Below are 18,876 nucleotides of genomic sequence, written 5' to 3' on the forward strand. Positions count from 1 at the left end.
GGGCAGTGTAATTAAGGCAAACAACATGGGTTTATGAAAAATAGATCCTGTTGCACTTACTTGATACCTTTTTTAGGGTTGTCGAATAATCGCAGTTAACTCACATGATCAACACAAAAAAATTAATCACGATTAATCGCAATTTTAATCGCTCTGTTAAACAACAGAATGCCAATTGAAATTTATTAAATATTTTGGATGTTTTGGTACACTTTCATATCTGTTGTATTCTGTGTTGTAATTGAAATCAAAGTGTGTATTTTTATTACAATATTTGCACTGTAAATAGTATTTTTCAATTCATCTCATACAAGTATTGTAGTGCAATCTCTTTGTCATGAAAATGAAACATACAAATGTAGATTTTTGTCACATAACTGCACTCAAAAACAAAACAATGTAAAACTTCAGAGCCTACAAGTCCACTCAGAGCTACTTCTTGTTCAGCCAATCACTAAGACAAACGAGTTTGTTTACATTTACAGAGATAATGTTCCCTCTTCTTATTTACAATGTCACCAGAAAGTGAGCACAGGCATTTGTATCGCACTTTTATAGCTGCTATTACAAGATATTTACATGCTAGATATGCTAAACATTCATATGCCCCTTCATGCTTTGGCCACGATTCCAGAGGGCATGCTTCCATGCTGATGACGCTTGTTAAAAAATAATGGGTTAATTAAATTTGTGACAGAACTCTTTGGGGGAGAACTGTATGTCCCCTGCTCTGTTTTACCCGCATTCTGCCATATATTTCATGGTATAGCAGTCTCGGATGATGACCCAGCACATGTTGTTCACTTTAAGAACACTTTCACTGCAATTTTGACAAAACACAAAGGAAATACCAATGTGAGATTTCTAAAGATAGGTACAGCACTCAACCCAAGGTTAAGAATCTGAAGTGCCTTCCAAAATCTGAGAGGGATGAGGTGTGGAACATGCTTTCAGAAGTCTTAAAAGAGCAACATTCCGACGTGGAAGCTACAGAAACCAAACCACCAAAAAAGAATATCAACCTTCTGCTAATGGCATTTGACTCCGATAATGAAAGTAAACATGTATCGGTCCACACTGCTGTGGATCTTTATCAAGCAGAACCTGTCATCATCATGGACGCATGTCCCCTGGAATGTTGGTTGAAGCATGAACGGACATATGAATCTTTAGCGCATCTGGCATGTAAATATCTTGCAGTGCCATGAGAATGCCTGTTCTTACTTTCAAGTGACATTGTAAACAAGAAGCGGGCAGCATTATCTCCTGCAAATGAAAACAAACTTGTTTGTCTGAGCGATTGACTGAACAAGAAGTAGGACAGAGTGGACTTGTAGGCTGTAAAGTTTTACATTGATTTGGGTTTTTTGTACATAATTCTACATTTGTAAGTTTAACTTTCATGATAAAGAGATTGCACAATAGGTCTTGTATTAGGTGAATTGAAGAATACTATTTCTTTTGGGTTTTTTACAGTGCAAATACTTGTAATCAAAAATAAAGTGAGCACTGTACACTTTGTATTCTGTGTTGTAATTGAAATCAATATATTTGAAAATGTAGAAAACATCCAAAATATTTAAATAAATGGTATTCTATTATTGTTTAACAGTGTGATTAATTGTGATTAATTTTTTTAATCCTGCAATTAAATGTGATTAATTTTTTTAATCTCTTGAGAGCCCTAATCTTTTTTAAGATTACAAGTTTGATTGCTAAAGGTAATAGTGTTGGTGTAATATCTTTAGAGTTCTATAAGGCAGTGGTTCTCAAAGCCACTCCGCCGCTTGTTCAGGGAAAGCCCCTGGCACGCCAGACTGGTTTGTTTACCTGCCGCGTCTCCAGGTTCAGCCGATCGCAGCTCCCACTGGCCGCGGTTCCCCACTTCAGGCCAATGGGGGCTGCGGGAAGGGCGTCCAGCATGTCCCTTGGTCTGCGCCACTTCCCACAGCTCCCATTGGCCTGGAGCTGCGAACCGCGGCCACTGGGAGCCGCGGTCAGCTGAACCTGCGGACACGGCAGGTAAACAAACCGGTCCGGCGCACCAGGGGCTTTCCCTGAACAAGTGGTGGACCAGCTTTAAGAACCACTGCTGTAAGCTGTTTGACTTGGTACCATATGATATTTTGATTAAAAAACAAGAACGATATAAAATTTACATCCACACATTAAATTGATTAAAAACTGGCTAAATGATAGGTCTGAAAATGTAACTGTAGACAGGGAATCAACATATAGTGGGTGCATTTCCAGTGGGGTCCTGCAGGGTTTGGTTCTCAGCCCTGTGCTATTTAGCATTTTTATTAATGAACTGGAAGAAAATAAAATAATCACTGATAAAGTTTGCAGATGGCACAAAAATTGGGGGAGTAGTAAATAATGAAGAGGACAGATTCAGAGTGATCTGCATTACTTGGTAAACTGGGCACAGGCAAACAATATGTACTTTAATAAAGCTAAATGTAGATGTATACCACTAGGAACAAAGAATGTTGGCCATACTTATATGGTGGGAGACTCTATCCTGGGAAGGAGCGACTCTGAAAAAGATTTCCTGAAATCTCAAAATACTTGAAAATAAAACAATGCATTTATATTAGTTTTTTCTTTTTAATTTTCTGTTGCTCTTTAAGTGACTATGTTTTTATGGGGAGTAGGTAGGGAGAAGTTTGGTTCTTAATGGGGAAAAAAGGCACATTCCCATTTCATTTCTTAGTGGAGGGTCATAATGCGATTACTAAAATGTGAATAACAATCAAATAATGTAATGTTTTATTCCCTATGGATAACAAAAATAAATTTCAGTCAAATGTTTCCAGCAGAAATCTCAAATTTGTCATGCAAAGTAGTTTTCTACATTCTAACTTAGTGTATTTATGAGTCTGAAACATCAAAGATTAGAATAAATAGCCAGATTATAAGTACTGTCTTCTTATGAAATGATTGGAAAGGAAGTGCAGTTAATGAAACTGGCAGAACTGTTGCAAAGCAGCGTTAAGACCTTCAGATTTAGAGAAAACAGCCATGCCCGCTTTACCTTATGGGGTAGGGGAAACATCAGGTTATGCATTTAGGGATTAATAACAAGAATTTTAGTTATAAATTGGGGATGCATCAGTTAGAAGTAACAGAAGAGGAGAAGGACCTTGGAGTATTGGTTGATCATAGGATGACTATGAGCTGCCAATGTGATATGGTTGTGAAAAAAGCTAATGCGGTTTTGGGATGCATCAGGAGAGGCATTTCCAGTAGGGATAAGGAGGTTTTAGTACCATTATACAAGGCACTGGTGAGACCTCACCTAGAATACTGTGTGCAGTTCTGGTCTTCCATGTTTAAAAAGGATGAATTCAAACCGGAGCAGGTACAGAGAAGGGCTACTAGGATGATCCGAGGAATGGAAAACTTGTCTTATGAAAGGAGACTTAAGGAGCTTGGCTTGTTTAGCCTAACTAAAAGAAGGTTGAGGGGAGATATGATTGCTCTCTATAAATATATCAGAGGGATAAATACAGGAGAGGAAGAGCAATTATTTCAACTCAGCACCAATGTGGACACAAGAACAAATGGGTATAACTGGCCACCAGGAAGTTTAGACTTGAAATCAGACGAAGGTTTTTAACCAGCAGAGGAGTGAAGTTTTGGAATAGCCTTCCAAGGGAAGCAGTGGGGGCAAAAGATCTATCTGATTTTAAGATTCTACTTGATAAGTTTATGGAGGAGATGGTATGATGGGATAATGGGATTTTGGTAAGTAATTGATCTTTAAATATTCAGGGTAAATAGGCCAAATCCCCTGAGATGGGATATTAGATGGATGGGATCTGAGTTACCCAGGAAAGAATTTTCTGTAGTATCTGGCTAGTGAATCTTGCCCATATACTCAGGGTTTAGCTGATCGCCATATTTGGGGTCGGGAAGGAATTTTCCTCCAGGGCAGATTGGAGAGGCCCTGGAGGTTTTTTTGCCTTCCTCTGTAGCATGGGGCATGGTTGACTTGAGGGAGGCTTCTCTGCTCCTTGAAGTCTTTAAACCATGATTTAAGGACTTCAATAGCTCAGACATAGGTGAGGTTTTTCATAGGAGTGGGTGGGTGAGATTCTGTGGCCTGCACTGTGCAGGAGGTTGGACTAGATGATCAGAATGGTCCCTTCTGACCTTAGTATCTATGAATCTAGGGACTGATTCTGCTCCCACACCAGCTTTACATCTGTGTAACTTCAACAGAGTTACTCCTGATTTACACTTGTGTGAGAAGAAAATCAGGCCCAGAGCTTACAAACTTTTCCCTAACCTGATATTTGCACATACATGCTTCCAAAATTGTAATATGGGAAACCACACTGAAATTGTGTGCTAAGCAAATCACCTCATAAAATAAACAAAATATCTATCATGGTTTTATACAGATAACTTGTCTACAACTATATAAAGAGTAAACCAGGGCTCAGAAAGAGCTGGTACATGCCCACATGCTATACCGGCACTGCTGTGAGTCTACCACCATCGTGCCCCACCCATTCAACTTCACTGGCCTATCAAAACTGTTCCCTGTGCTGATGAGGGTCCCCACCCTTCCATACCTTCTGATGAGTGTTTCACTCTCTCCTGAATGCTGGAGCTGGTTGAGGAACAGTTGCTTTGTTCCTCTGCTTCCTGCTCAGTCTGGAAGATGAAGGTCCCCCAATACTGTTACACCCAGCAGCCATAGAAGAGTGGGTGTATAAATTATGTGAGGACCTCTGTGTGTGGTGGGGGGGAGAGGATGGAGGGTGATATAAGTTACAGAGGGTGTGTTAGGGCATATCAATTGGGGAGAACCTGTGTGTGAAGTTAGTAGTCTGCAGAGAACACATCATCTGTGAGGAGCCTCTGTGGGTATGTGACAGGAGAGGTCTGTAAAATGTGTGGAATACACCAAATGTGGGAGGTCTTCATTAATTGTTTGTGTGTGCTTCTATGTAGAGAGAGGTGTTTCTGAATTGTGGTGAGGCTCTACATTGTGTGGAGGTCTGCATCAACAGTCTTAGGGAGGGGTTCCTGTATCAGTGTTGTGCATGGAGGGTTTGTGCCAAGTGTGGGGTGCAGAATTGAGTGGGTGTCCTTTGTAGAGGCAGAATTAATGTTGTAAGGAAGAATTAAGCAGTCTGTATTTTATGGACTGATAGAGTTAATTGGTACTAGGTAACTGTCAATTGGCCTGTGTTTTTTCAGGAGTGCACAGAGCTTCATTGGTGGTGCTTCAGCGATTACCGTCACTTTTTTTTTCCATTCTGATCCTTGTGGGTGATATGGAGAGTTTCTTGCAGCTATGTTTGTTTTCATTTATTCAGTTTAACATGTGCACATACAGTATTACAAATGTTAATGTCATGCATTCATAGCAGAAAATTCATGTTACGTTGCCATGTTGCAGTCAAACACAGTGTCCTACCAAAAAGGCCTTTCAAAGTAATGTGGAGTTTTAGACTCATGTTCAAGTCAAGACTTTACTCATTCCATAGAAAGGCTTGAGATCTCTTGCTAAAACAACTTGAAAAGTCTAGGTCAACTTATGAGGAAAGATTGAAAAAATTGGGTTTGTTTAGTGTGGAGAAGAGAAGACTGAGGAGGGAGATAATGGTCTTATAACAGTCTTCAAATACGTAAAGGATTGTTATAAAGAAGAGGGTGATAAATTGTTCTCCTTTTCCACTGAGAACAGATCAAGAAATAATGGGCTTAAACTACAGAGAGGGAGATTTAGGTTAGACATTAGGAAAAACTTCCTAACCGTAAGGTAGCTAAGCACTGGAATTAATTACCTCGGTAGGTTGTGGAATCTCTGTCATTGGAGGTTTTGAAGGGAAGTTAGACAAATACCTGTCCAGGAAGATCTAGATAACGCTTACTCCTGTTTCAGTGCAGAGGACTGGATTAGATGATCTATCAAGGTGTGTTTGTCTGTTCAGTGTAGTTGTAGCTGTGTCAGTCCCAGGATATTATGCTTCAGCTTGCATTTAGCTGTGATACTTGGAGTACCTTTCTGAGACCTGAAGAAGAGCTCTCTGTGGCTCGAAAGCTTCTCTCTCACCAACAGAAGCTGGTTCTGTAAAAGATATTACCTCATCCACATTGTACCCTGAAACTATTCGTGAATTGACATAAAGAGTTATGGCCATTCACAAAATGGCTGGAGGAAGAGCTGATGGTGCTGCTGCTTCTGCTGCCTTTTAGCCCAGTGGTGAGGGCACTCATCTGAGATGTGGGAGACCCACTTTGAATCCCTGCTGTGGTACAGACCCAATTGTGACTTTTTCGCTTCACCAAAAAATCCAAACAATTTCTGAGTTGGTTCCTTCTAAATTGATTTTTCAGACTGTACTTCTTGTTGCTTTCTTGCAATAAGATACGTGATGACCTCTTGTTTGTACATATGAAAGAGCCTGTGACAGCTATAGGGCCAGACTGTGCCCTACATATGTTACTAAGAGATGGAGAAACAGCAAGGAGACCTCGTAACCACAGGGATGGCACCCCAGGAAGTGCTAGCCAACCTCTAATACCAGCCAGTGGAGCTGGCTAGCCACACACACACACACACACACACAGAGAGAATTCTGTGCAGGGTGTAAGAGCAGGCTTTTCCCTCCTCTTGCCAGGGAATTCCAGGAGGTAACATGTAATGCCTCTGTATACCTGCATAAGAGATGCAATACTGCACCGCTCCCAATGCAGGCTTGTGACTAGAGCAACAGGAGACATCATAGTATGGAATATAAAAATTGTGAGCCCAATTGTTCATATTTGGTCAAATCTAGTAGACTGCTGTATATTGAATTAATAATCCATCTTTTGAGACAGGAAATTCAGATCCAATCTACTGTTATTACTTAATAAACTACACCTAAAAGGCTGATAACTATAAATAAATATGCTAGTTTATATACAGACTAATGATGCATGAATAGAAATGGAATTAGAGATGGAATTCCTAAATTCATTTCCTGTGTCTCTTAACAACCCACAATAAGTTCTTGTACTTCAATGGGATTTGGATCAGGCTTGAAGTCAATGGAAATCTCTCTCTTAACTTCAGTGGATTTTGGGTCCTGCTCTTAATCTGTCTGAATTTCCCAGTGAGTGATTGTTCCCTGCCTTCCGCTTCGTGTAGTCATTTACATCTATCCAGAATGAGTGCGAAGTCAGTGTAAAACAAAATCATCCTGATTTGGTCGCATTTATGCTTCCTCTGCCTGTGTGTAAATGATTACACAAGGTGCAAGATAGTGAATAATCAGGCTCATGAAGACTCTTAGTTACAAAAGGGATAATGCTATTTTGCTGTTGTTGTGAAACTTAGTTAAAGGAACATTATTAGTTACTATCAGAATATGTAAAGCACTATATAAGTAAATATTATTTATAAAATAGATAACTGAATAGTGGCATAGGTCAACCTAGCTAATATTTTTTTTGGAATTGTATTCCAGTCCACAAATTATGAAATCACCTTATTACAGCATATTAAATAATATAAAATATTATTTGTTTAGTTATTGCAATTATCATGAGTGGGGTCCACTGTTATTCATGGGACAATTATTCATTGTTCATGAAAATTCAAATTGCCAACCACTTTAATTATGGAAATGTGCCCAAATTCATGTTCCAAATAAAATGTGAATGATAATTTGTTTAAAATTAGTACCAGATGTGAATTACTCATCATTCTCCCATTTTTCAAAAGTGTCAATCATCTAATGAGGGAGCAGAAAAATACTTTATAACTTAGGTGATCAGTTGCGCACCTTACATACAGCTAAATTAAGCTATGATTTTCAAAATGAGCAAGTTGTGATCAACAACCTGTTGAAATTTATTCATGCAAATTATTTAGAAAATATTTACAAATACCCAATACATTAGTAGAAATTCAGTTTCCCAGTGATTTTGAACAAGAAAAATAAAAGGCTAAATTTGCCGGATAATTTATTCATAATGAGTAACTCAGTCAGCGGCACATATAACATAGTGCATTTGGAATGATCATGCAGCAGAGCCATTAATTCCGAAATATGCCATGTAATTATGCACTACAAGTAATCAAAACAAAAAGGATTAAAAACTGAAAGTATGGTATCAAGCAATAACTTAAATTATATTTCTAAATGTGAGTGAGAGAGAACCTTAATCATGTCTTTAACTATTAAGCATATTAGTCAATAGAAAAATGCAAATAAAGCTAGATTATGATTTAGCTATGAATATGCATTTTAAAAACACACTAAGTAATATAACTGATAAAATTAATGTTTTCAGATAGACTTGTTAATTCACGTACATAAAAGCATGTACATATTTATAAGTTTGGGTCGGCAGGGTTCTTTGTTGTTGGTTGTTTTGAAGAATCTGTGTCTGTTAATGTCAGAGGTTTCAGGGCAAGGGTAGGGTAGCTGAGACTGAAATTAGAGTGCAGGATAAATCCACTGAAGCCTTTTTTCCCCCTCTCAGGGTATGTTTACACTATGAAATTAGGTCGAATTTATAGAAGTCGGTTTTGTAGAAAGCATTTTTAAACAGTTGAGTGTGTGTGTCCCCACACAAATGCTCTAAGTACATGTAGTCGGCAGAGTGTGTCCACAGTACAGAGGCAACCGTCAACTTCTGGAGCTTTGCACTGTGGGTAGCTATCTCACAGTTCCCGCAGTCTCCACCACCCATTTGAATTCTGGGTAGAAATCCCAGTGCCTGATGGGGCTAAAACATTGTCGTGGGTGGTTCCGGGTACATCTCGTCAGGCCCCGTTCCCTCCCTCCCTCCGTAAAAGCAAGAGCAGACAATCGTTTTGCGCCTTTTTTCTTGAGTTACCTGTGCAGACGCCATACCACGGCAAGCATGGAGCCCACTCAGCTATCCATCACCGTATGTCTCCTGGGTGCTGGCAGATGTGGTACTCCATTGCTACACAGCAGCAGTTTATTGCGTTTTCACAGCAGACAGTGCAATATGACTGATAGCTGTCATTGACGTAGTCCTGGGTGCTCTTTTAACCGGGCGCCTGGGCAAACATGGGAGTGACTCAGCCAGGTAATTTCCCTTGTTTCGTCTCATGGCGATGGAGTCCTATCGGCTCGATTAAAATCGAGTCTTTTAATCTGCAGCTAGCAGAAGACCATCGCCAGTGTCATACTGCACCATCTTCGGCCGAGCACCCAGGAGATGATGATGGCTAGCGCTCGTACTGCACAGTCTGCTGCCAGCAAGATGTATAAAAATAGATGAAGTGGCTCAAAACAAGAAATAGACCAGATTTGTTTTGTATTCATTTTCTCCGCCCTCCCTCTGTGAAATGAACGGCCTGCTAAACCCAGTTTTGAGTTCTATCCTTGAGGTTTTGAATTCTATCCTTGAGGCGGCCATTCAGTTTCTTGCAAAGCCACCCCCTTTGTTGATTTTAATTCCCTGTAAGCCATGTCGTCAGTCGCCCCTCCCTTCATCAGGGCAACAGCAGACAATCGTTCCGCGCCTTTTTTCTGTGCAGACGCCATACCACGGCAAGCATGGAGCCCGCTCAGATCACTTTTGCAATTAGGAGCACATTAAACACCACACGCAATATCCAGCAGTATATGCAGCACCAGAACCTGGCAAAGCGAAACAGGGCGAGTAGGCGACGTCAGCGCGGTTACGAGAGTGATGAGCACATGGACACAGACTTCTCTCAAAGCATGTGCCTTGGCAAGGTGGGCATCATGGTGCTAATGGGGCAGGATCATGTGGTGGAACACTGATTCTGGGCCCGGGAAACAAGCACAGACTGGTTGGACCGCATAGTGTTGCAGGTCTGGGACAATTCCCAGTGGCTGCGAAACTTTCGCATGCGTAAAGGCACTTTCATGGAACTTTGTGACTTGCTTTCCCCTGCCCTGAAGCACAAAAATACCAAGATGAGAGCAGCCCTCACAGTTGAGAAACGAGTGGCAATAGCCCTGTGGAAGCTTGCAACGCCAGACAGCTACCGGTCTGTCAGGAATCAATTTGGAGTGGGCAAATGTACTGTGGGGGCTGCTGCGATGCAAGTAGCCAACGCAATCAAAGATCTGCTGATATCAAGGGTAGCGACCCTGGGAAATGTGCAGGTCATAGTGGATGGCTTTGCTGCAATGGGATTCCCTAACTGTGGTGGGGCCACAGACGGAACCCATATCCCTATCTTGGCACCGGAGCACCAAGCCAGTGAGTACATAAACCGCAAGGGGTACTTTTCAATAGTGCTGCAAGCACTGGTGGATCACAAGGGACGTTTCACCAACATCAACGTGGGATGGCCGGGACAGGTACATGACGCTCGCCTCTTCAGGAACTCTTGTCTGTTTCAAAAGCTGCAGGAAGGGACTTTCTTCCCAGACCAGAAAATAACCTCTGGGGATGTTGAAATGCCTATAGTTATCGTTGGGGACCCAGCCTACCCCTTAATGCCATGGCTCATGAAGTCATACATAGGCAGCCTGGAGAGTAGTCAGGAGCTGTTCAACTGCAGGCTGAGCAAGTACAGAATGGTGCTAGAATGTGCATTTGGACATTTAAAAGCGGGCTGGCGCAGTTTACTGACTCGGTTAGACCTCAGCGAAATCAATATTCCCACTGTTATTACTGCTTACTGTGTGCTTCACAATATCTGTGGGAGTAAGGGGGAGATGTTTATGGCGGGGTGGGAGGTTGAGGCAAATTGCCTGGCTGCTGGTTACGCACAGCCAGACACCAGGGTGGTTAGAAGAGCACAGGAGGGCATGGTGCGCATCAGAGAAGCTTTGAAAACCAGTTTCATGACTGGCCAGGCTACGGTGTGAAGGTTCTGCTTGTTTCTCCTTGATGAAACCCCCTGCCCCTGGGTTCACTCTACTTCCCTGTAAGCTAACCCCCCTCCCCACCTCTCTTCGATCACCCTTGCAGAGGCAATAAAGTCATTATTGCTTCACATTCATGCATTCTTTATTAATTCATCACACAAATAGAGGGATAATTACGAAGGTAGCCCAGGAGGGGTGGTGGAGGAGGGAAGGACAAGGCCACACAGCACTTTAAAAGTTTAAAACTTTAAAACTTATTGAATGCCAGCCTTCTGTTACTTGGGCAATCCTCTGGGGTGGAGTGGCTGGGTGGCCGGAGGCCCCTCACTGAGTTCTTGGGCATCTGGGTGAGGAGGCTATGGAACTTGGGGAAGAGGGCGGTTGGTTACACAGGGGCTGTAGCAGTGGTCTCTGTTCCTGCTGCCTTTCCTGCAGCTCAACCATACGCTGGAGCATATTAGTTTGATCCTCCAGCAGCCTCAGCATTGAATCCTGCCTCCTCTCATCACGCTGCCGCCACCTTTCCGCTTCAGCCCTCTCTTCAGCCCGCCACCTCTCTTCCCGGTCATTTTGTGCTTTCCTACACTCTGACATTGTCTACCTCCACGCATTCGTCTGTGCTCTGTCAGTGTGGGAGGACAGCATGAGCTCAGAGAACATTTCATCGCAAGTGCGTTTTTTTCACCTTCTAATCTTCACTAGCCTCTGGGAAGGAGAAGATCCTGTGATCCTTGAAACACATGCAGCTGATGGAGAAAAAAAAAAAAAAAAAAAAAAGGACAGTGATATTTAAAAAGACACATTTTATAGAACAATGGGTACACTCTTTCACGGTAAACCTTGCTGTTAACATTACATACGTAGCACATGTGCTTTCGTTACAAGGTCACATTTTGCCTCCCCCCACCGCGTGGCCAACAGCGGGGTACATTTCTGTTCAGCCATAGGCAAACAGCCCAGCAGGAACGGGCACCTCTGAATGTCCCCTTAAGAAAAGCACCCTATTTCAACCAGATGACCATTAATGATATCACTGTCCTGAGGATAACACAGAGAGATAAAGAACAGATGTTGTTTGAACACCAGCAAACATACACTGCAATGCTCTGTTCTACAATGATTCCCTAGTAAGTGCTACTGGCTTGGAGTGGTATGGTGGATCTACCATGGTGGATGGAATAAAGCTGCCCTTCCCAGAAACCTTTTGCAAAGGCTTTGGGAGTATATCCAGGAGAGCCACGAATGCCAGGGCAAATTAATCATTAAACATGCTGGCTTTTAAACCTTGTATAGTATTTTAAAAGGTACACTCACCAGAGGTCCCTTCTCCGCCTGGCGGGTCTGGGAGGCAGCCTTGGGTGGGTTCGGGGGGTACTGGCTACAGGTCCAGGGTGAGAAACAGTTCTAGGCTGTCGGGAAAACCGGTTTCTCCGCTTGTTTGCTGTGAGCTATCTACAACCTCATCATCATAGTCTTGTTCGTCCCCAAAACCTGCTTCCGTGTTGCCTCCATCTCCATTGAAGGAGTCAAACACCACGGCTGGGATAGTGGTGGCTGAACCCCCTAAAATGACATGCAGCTCATCATAGAAGCGGCATGTTTGGGGCTCTGACCCGGAGCGGCCGTTCGCCTCTCTGGTTTTCTGGTAGGCTTGCCTCAGCTCCTTAAGTTTCATGCAGCACTACTTCGGGTCCCTGTTATGGCCTCTGTCCTTCAAGCCCTCGGAGATTTTCACAAATGTTTTGGCATTTCGAAAACTGGAACGTAGTTCTAATAGCACGGATTCCTCTCCCCATACAGCGATCAGATCCCGTACCTCCCGTTCGGTCCATGCTGGAGCTCTTTTGCGATTCTGGGACTCCATCATGGTCACCTCTGCTGATGAGCTCTGCATGGTCACCTGCAGCTTGCACTGGCCAAACAGGAAATTGAAATTCAAAAGTTCGCGGGCCTTTTCCTGCCTTTTCCTGTCTACCTGGTCAGTGCAGGATTGAGAGTGCTGTCCAGAGCGGTCACAATGGAGCACTTTGGGATAGCTCCCGGAGGCCAATACTGTCTAATTGCGTTCACAGTACCCCAAATTCAACTCAGCAAAACCAATTTCAGCCTTGTTAGGGGTGGAGTAAGGAAATCGATTTTAAGAGCCCTTTAAGCTGAAAAAAAAAAGGGCTTTGTCATGTGGATGGGTGCAGGGTTAAATCAATTTAATGCTGCTAAATTCGACCTCAACACCTAGTGGAGACCGGGGCTCAGAGTTGCATTCCTCACTCTCCAGCAGTCTCTGACCCAACTCCTACTGAAGGTGTGTGGATATTTTTGGATGTAGCTGGTGTGATACTTATTCTAGACTGAGTTACAGTATAAAGATTAAAGTTTGGCTTATTTATTACTGTCAAATATTAACATATATGATATCATATTTCAGTCAAATAGGCTGGGCACTTAAGACTACTTCAGCGACTGCACTGAAGTAGCCTCTGTAACTGCTCTATTAGTTTAAGGAGACAAGGATTGTTTCCTCCACCATTCCCACGTTGGGGATACCTATTACCCAGCTGACTCACTGGGCCGTGTAATGAATACCTGGATTTTGGCCCTCAGCAGTAAATGTATTTTATTATGTCTTCTACCTATAAAGAGAAGTTGGGCAAGATCCCCAGGATTTTGGTGAGAATGAATATGGGTGTGATCCAGCAGTCATTGAAATCAATGACAATATTTCTGTTAAAAGAAAAGGAGTACTTGTGGCACCTTAGAGACTAACAAATTTATTAGAGCATAAGCTTTTGTGAGCTACAGCTCACTTCATCGGATGCTGTAGCTCACGAAAGCTTATGCTCTAATAAATTTGTTAGTCTAAGGTGCCACAAGTACTCCTTTTCTTTTTGCGAATACAGACTAACACGGCTGCTACTCTGAAATATTCCTGTTGATTTCAGTGGGTATACGGTCAGTCCTTCAATGGCAAGAGTTAGTGAATTTCTGGTGTATATGAGGATGGAGTGCCATTTAGGATAAGAACAAATGTATGGTGCATGCATATTTATGGTGGTAACAGAGGAAAGTGGGGGTTGCAGGATGATGTGGGCATAGTAATAAAAAAAATAGTTGAAACTAGTTTAAAATATTCAAGGTTTTTTCCCTTCTGGAAAGAATCTTTTAAAGAATTTTATATAAAAAATAAAAACTTCTATAACTTTTCTAACCATATGAGAGCATTTAATAGAGAATTGTGTCCTTGATGTAGACTCCTATAGGATTGCTTTAAAGACAAATAAAAAAAAAACAAACAAACAACCCCCGCCTGCCCAACCTGTAGAAAGTATATCATAAAACTGTTAAGCTCTCTGGGTATTCACGTAATTTCTAGAGAACCCAATGGATCACATCTTATTACATTTTATAGGACTTTAACATTAAGGTTTTCTTACAAGAACATAAAGTATTAATTAAAATTAATAAAGTGATTGCACGACTGAAGCCTTAATAAAGTTTAAACTTCCAGTCAAAGTTACGTGATAATGTCACCGTGATGTAGTACTTTTGTATTCAGAAAGTATTCATTCAAAAGCACATTGTTTAAGCATTTAAGTATTCTTCTTAAATGACAGTATCTTTAGAGGTATGTATACATCAGACTACAGGATCTGTATATACAATATCATAATAAAAGGGAAAAACCGTAAGAGTCCATGGGTGGTTAAGGTTCTGCTTACAGTGCGTGAAACTGCTGTACATTTGATGAAGTGTGTATATCAGTAACAGTCAAAGGTCTCTTCTTCAAACACACACACATGCAGCCCTACGTTTGTGCACATTCTTAATAGTCAATATGGCTCTAAAAGAGAGGCAACACACCTCCACAAAAAAAGATTTTAATTTTGGTTGTTTTTAAATTTTTTTCTCCAGCAAACCAAAAATTACAGGGGTATGTATTATGAACTGATCGCTTGTCAGATGTATGAGGCTTTAAATCACGGCTAATTTTGAATGATAATACTGCAAAAAGGAATCATAAAACTTCAAATTCATTAGTGTTCAATGGCTTTCATGTGGTCTACGTAAAATGACTTTGTGGTCTATGTCATAAGCCCTGTTAGTCTATGTATAAATTATTATTTCATATTCAGGTGGTATTAATCTGGCATTTTTCTTGAGCAATATATTCACTAAAATAATATTCATTTATTTTAAAAATATTAAAACCAACTGCCATTCTAGAATGTCCTACTTTTAAAATCTAAATATTGCCAAACAGACTTTCAGGTGGTCTTCATGTCAAGTCTTAAATGGAGTGACCTTTCACAGCTGCATTATAATCCCTTCAAAATACAAATTATTATTGGAAGTATCGGTACCATCTTTTCCATAGTTTTGTGAATAGTGGAACACTCGTGTTCTTCCCATTCTTGTAGAACAGATTATTTATCAGTACATATTTTGACAGAGTATATTAAAATAATAGATAATATGTTCTGATTCCTTCAACCAGATTTTATTTAAAGTTGTAAACCAAATGAATTGATTCTCCAGTACTTTACACCTTCAATCTCTAAGCACATGCTCCCTGGGATCAGGGTCTATTGGAAAGGTACATGGGGAGTGATATATTTATGGATGGCCCTGCTAAAATAGTTAGTATTAGTATGAAATAACTGTCCTAATTAAAGCTGGGTAAAATTTTTCACTGGATTTTTTATTTACAAAAATGGCTTTTTTGTCAAAACAGATGTTTCTGTGGGAAATATCTGCTTTGATAAAATTTGTAAAGTTTAAAAAAAATGAATTTTTTCATGTTCTGCAGTGAACACTGAAAACTTATCTGAAGACCAAATTTTTTTGGTTTTGTTTTTATTTCACTGAAATAATTTCTTTTCGAGTTTTCAGTGAAAACTTTAGAAGAAATATTTTGATTAAAATGAATACCATTTGTTCATCAACATATTTCATGGATCAAAAAAATTTCATGAGAAGATCTAGTCCTAACTCCTCCTCCATAGCTACAGATCCCCTGATAGTCCTTCCTATGAGGGGAAGGGGCAAGATGTGAGGAGTTCAACTTGACTGACAGGGTGGAGTCCATGGGAGAGTCCGTTGCCACTATCCTCTTTGCATAATGGAACAATATGGTCATGGAGGATTCTGTAGCATCTGGGCTACAGTAGTATTAACAGAGCAGTTCCACCACCTCAGTCTGCTGAGTTTGGGAGGATTTTTTTCAACTAAGCTCCCCGGGGACACAGCTTAATATTCCAGTTTTGCTGTGGATGGGAGGATTTAAGCCTAAGTAAACAGTAGTTGTTGACTTAGGTGTACTATAATAGGTATGACCCATTTGGTACTTAGCTGTGGTCTGTCATCAAACAATCCCCTTCAAATGCAGATCTGAAATACTGCTCAAAGAATAATGTTCATCTGTGACAAGCTAGCAGACTGGCTGACAGAACAAGTTGCATTAGTCAAGTGTGGAGACTGCCAGCATCACTAGTGATTGTATGTGCCAATTCTGCATGTGATGGGCTGCTAACTCATAAATGCCAAACAATTGAGTGACCTTGGACAAACCATTTCCAGTAATGATATAACAATGATACAATAAGCATCAAGAAGGGAAAGATCATAAGGTATCTTTCTTTCATGCAATTCTTCCTGCCCTAAATGGATGTGTCTCATTTGAGTTTAAACGTTCCCTTAGTCTCATATGCAAAGCCTCTTTTTACGGTATTAAGAACATGTTCATTTCAAAGCTTAGAAAAGTTAAAGGAGGCTGAGGGCTGGAGTGGGGGGGGAAGGGAAATACCATTGTTATGCTTGGCAGTCTCTGCTATCTGCTTAGAGATAGCAAAACTCTTCTTGGGAGCTCAAAATTCTCAAATTTCATCTCAGGCACCTACTTACATTTAATGTAATGTATTTGCCATTAGGAGTGTAGGCTGATTGTGCTAAATTTGTTGGATTCGTCAAAGGGAAAATAGAAGACATCGTGGTGTCACGGTAAACATGTAAAACAGAACAGGCTTTCTTTACATTTTGTTTTACATATTTTGATCTAAATGCAGAAAAATACAAACATCTACAACTGTCTTAAAAGGCCACATTCATTACAAGAAAAACCACCCAGCAGCAGAACGCAGCCTAGAAGCAACAAAATTAAATGAGCAAGATCAGCCACTCTTTCAGCAAAATATACCCTGCCCCAACAAAATAAAAAAACAAAAACCCTTCAAAAAACCTGTCATGCCCTCCGCCTTCCTCAATACTGCTAGTAAATGGTTTTTTTGGATGCTTTAGTATTTTTTCTTTAATTTATGTTAATCCCCTTTTTCAGCGCTTGCCCCTTTTTCTCTCCGTTTCTGTGTATTGTTGTGTAGTGACTGGCAGCATGTTAATAGCCAGGCCTTCAACACTGACCAGTGTGACACACGCAACCATCCCCATATTAGTGCTCTTGGCTCTGGACCAAAATGCCGAGCGATTACTAGCCTATGACTCAGCATAAATACCACAATGCAGTTCATGGGGGCTTGCTGCACTTGTCAGAGGTGCTATCCTTGAATGAGAGATTGCACCAAGGTCCCTTTTACAAGGCTCTGATACCAGTTCAGACTATTTAAATGGCTTTTTGAAAAAGAATATGGAATAACCCTGCTGTCCAGGCCAACATATATTCCTTCAACAAAAATGTTTGACGTGCAAAGAGTGAAGCTATTGCTGTGGAATAGAATAGTTGTAGTGTGTAGCTACAGAGAGACCATGCCACCATTACCTCAACGCATTACTTTACAACATGCGTTCAGTGACTTTGGTTTGAGCACAAAAGAGCATCCTAATGGGTTATGTCTGTGTAGTATTGTCAGGTTTTGTATTGTCTGGTCTTGCAAAAACTTCAAGTTGTAAAATTGTGTAATTTCATAGTTGTACTGAGAGCCCCATGAAACATGCAATATTTAGAAACATATACAAGCTGTAAGTTATTTACCTTTTTTATATTTTTCATTGTCTTTTCTTTACAAAAATAGATACAAAAATTAATCACAAAAACAATTATTTTTATTTGACTCTCTTCATCCCAATATTTATTCATCACAAAATGTGCTTATACTTCTACTATTTAGGGCCTTTTAGTGGTAGTTTTGGAAACTTTTTAACAGAAGTACATTCACACCTAAAAAGGTAGGTAAGAAGAGGAAATTTGAAGTGCTGTGCACTCTCTGGCCAAATGCAGTGAAGCACACTTACAGTGAGTCCTGGAAATTAGAGAATATAAAAAAGAAGCTTTGTGCTACTGTAGAGGTTCGCTCTTACCCTGTAGAGCTGTATCAAGACAATATTTTTTAAAAAATGACTCAGGCATTCATAAAAGCACATATAACTTCCATGGCATTCAGTGGGAATTGTGTGCATATGACTGAAGGAAGAAATTGACTCTATGATTTAATTCTTTGCAATTGCTTTAACGTGTATATGTAGGACTCTACTAAAATATTCTGAAACTTGAAGGCTTTGCCTTGTATGTCAAAAATATGAGACTGTCCTATTAAGCATACTGCTCTTTACATTTTCTTTGCAAGAAATGTACCTTTTTATGACTGCAATGAAAATTTCCATGCAGCTGTTTTACAGGTGTTATATGATTCTTGAGGGGACATTTACAACCATTTAATAAAAATATTTGGGATTTAGTTATTGTAATGTTCTCTTTAAAATAAAGAGACAAAACAACAACAAACACACCAAAGATCTTCTTCTTAAAGCAACAGTTTTATACATTTATATTTGAATGAATGTTTGCAAAATCTAAAAATCCCTGTTAACAATTACTGGGCTAAAATCTCTGTTTCTGAGCAATGTAGAGGGACCAAAATCTGGCCACAGCCACCAAGCTGAGAATTTTCTCAGCAGACAGGAATTCTCAGCTGGACTAAAGAGGAAATGCATAGATGGATGTATTCCAAGGCCAAAAGGAACTATTGTGATCATCTGGTCCAACCTTCTGTAAAACACAGGTCATAGAACTTCCCCAACATAATTGCTAGAGCAGATC

At 40.5% G+C, this 18,876-nt stretch overlaps 1 protein-coding gene and 1 long non-coding RNA gene across 6 annotated transcripts in view; both read left to right on the plus strand.

Moving 5' to 3' along the window:
* MOCOS (molybdenum cofactor sulfurase) overlaps positions 1-18,876 on the plus strand; it is a 394,513-nt gene that overhangs the window by 266,081 nt on the left and 109,556 nt on the right. The window lies entirely within an intron of this gene.
* LOC122458860 lies at positions 6,056-13,582 on the plus strand. The gene is made up of 3 exons (XR_006279148.1): positions 6,056-8,494; positions 11,209-11,216; positions 13,088-13,582. It is a non-coding gene; the product is annotated as an uncharacterized LOC122458860 (long non-coding RNA).

Source organism: Dermochelys coriacea, chromosome 2 (assembly GCF_009764565.3).
Source record: "Dermochelys coriacea isolate rDerCor1 chromosome 2, rDerCor1.pri.v4, whole genome shotgun sequence".
NCBI classification, from domain to species: Eukaryota; Metazoa; Chordata; order Testudines; family Dermochelyidae; genus Dermochelys; species Dermochelys coriacea.